General features: G+C 31.5%; 1 long non-coding RNA gene across 2 annotated transcripts; it reads left to right on the top strand.

Moving 5' to 3' along the window:
* The first annotated feature begins 35 nt into the window (after positions 1–35).
* On the top strand, positions 36–1,898 carry LOC109222766. 2 transcript variants are annotated; one of them, XR_002067452.1, is made up of 4 exons: positions 36–1,278; positions 1,417–1,478; positions 1,582–1,677; positions 1,824–1,898. It is a non-coding gene; the product is annotated as an uncharacterized LOC109222766 (long non-coding RNA). The 2 variants fall into 2 exon arrangements; XR_002067451.1 differs by having other exon boundaries at positions 36–1,478.
* The last annotated feature ends 68 nt before the right edge of the window (positions 1,899–1,966 follow it).

Here is a 1,966-nt window from a genome sequence, read left to right as displayed (position 1 = left end):
TAACATTTTCATATCTTTCTTCAACTCCTCTATATTTCTTTTTCCTCTATCTGATAATTGCTCATCGCTTCTGGGTATCATTTCCCAAATTATCCATTTTCGGTTTCTAATTTTCTAGCTTTTATTTTATTCGTTACTTCTGGTAAGTTTTCCCCTGTTTTTTGCCTTTCTTGCAGTGATTTCTGCCGTTCACTTCGGAATTCCTTTAAAAGTTTATCTATTTTTGCTTCAATTTTAGTTTTCTTACTCTTCCGCATAATTTCTAGCTTGATTTTCTATATGCATGTCAGTAAGTCTACTCTATCTGATGTGCACATGCATGTTTGAGATTGTACCTGGTGCATATAAGCTTATATTATTTTGGCTTACTCATCGTTGATATCTGTTCGTCTTTTTGAACTAATTACTAACTGTAAATCGAAATGTCAGTGCAAAAATCTATTGTATTATGCTTTTTGTTGGAAGAATGGGTCTGTGCTACAATACCAAAGATTTAATTGGTGATAATATCGGTTTATTTGTAAACATACTTTCATTGTGTTCTCTTTCTGTAAATCTTAATATATCTTATAGTTAATAATACTTTCCATCTGAATGTTTTTTATTTTTTACTCTTATTTTATTTTATTGTTTCGATTATTTTTCAATTTTGACTCAAGACGATGAGATTTCAAACTGTGCAAACTGATGAATCCAAAGTGTTCGGCGATATGCCTGAAACAACACAAAATTATTTGGTAAGAATTTCTTCTGTTTCTCTTTTGTATTATTGAGCAAATTAGGACTACCTTCAACTATACAAAGTTTTACATTCCTCTGAATTGGGGACATTTTTCATAAAAGTTATACAAATGTAGAAATACTTATAGAAGGCTAGAAGCAATAGTAGCGTTTTGCATTTTTCTTGTTATTTCAGTTGGATTTGTTGCTGTTTGGTAATTGACCATGGTATTAAAGTTGAGATGGTTAATAAGCTGTCATTGATGATTCTTTTTTTGTCTACCTAATCTTTTCTTGGCCAAGTATGGATGGACCTGTAATAATGTAAAAATAAATTCTATTTAAAGGACTTCTCTATGCAGTAAAATATTATAGAATGATAAAACTAAATCGCTGGACTTCTAGATTCAGGCGACGATGAATTTTTTTGAAGCCCTAGCAATGATGTTGATGCTGGTGACAAACAGATTGGAAAAAATGCCGGTCAACTATCAATGTGTTGTATTTAAACCTTTCAATAGTGAGATTTTGAATGCAGTATTTACCATAACTCAGAAGGTAAGAAAATTATGTTGTATTTAAGATATGCACAATATTATTTCTTAATTTTTCACTATCTATAGATATTTCATTCCTGACTATATTATTTTCTGCTTATGCATGTCTACTTCTGAATATTTTGTGTCAATTTGGTAGTAAAAACTGGCACTGAAAGGAACTCAATTAAAATAAAGGCTATATGAACGAAATCCTCAAAGGTCAGTAATGCACGCATTTATGTTCTATCAATAATTTTGGTTGCCCTTATCTTGCTTATTTTCAACATTGGTGGTAAAATAGCTCAACAATGCGAGGTACAAGAGTGTGATTCAATGATAAGGGCCTTATTGTTAACCGGAAATCTGGGGAATAATCAATCTTCTTTTACCAAAATGAGACATTGTTGCTTCTTTCAAGGTATACCCCTACGTTGTGTTCTTGTTTCCTAAGAAAGATTTAGTTAGTATTTTCTACAATATTGTTGGCGTGGATTTAGATCAGTAGATTGTGTTTGAAAAAGAATATGTATATGATGTTATTTAGACTGGTTTTTGGCTTTACAGGATTGAAGTTTATGGAAAGAGAGCTGGAAAGCTCACTAGCTTTTAGTAGCTTTTTGACTGAGTTTGAAGCGATTCACCAAGATAGTAAAAAAGTTCAAGGATCATGCGTCTAGAAGTACTTCCTAGTAATTTACGTTAGGTTA

Source organism: Nicotiana attenuata, unplaced genomic scaffold (assembly GCF_001879085.1).
Source record: "Nicotiana attenuata strain UT unplaced genomic scaffold, NIATTr2, whole genome shotgun sequence".
In the NCBI taxonomy this organism is placed as follows: Eukaryota; Viridiplantae; Streptophyta; class Magnoliopsida; order Solanales; family Solanaceae; genus Nicotiana; species Nicotiana attenuata.
The sequence above is the reverse complement of the archived record's forward strand: the minus strand, read 5'-3'. Positions and strand labels throughout refer to the sequence as shown.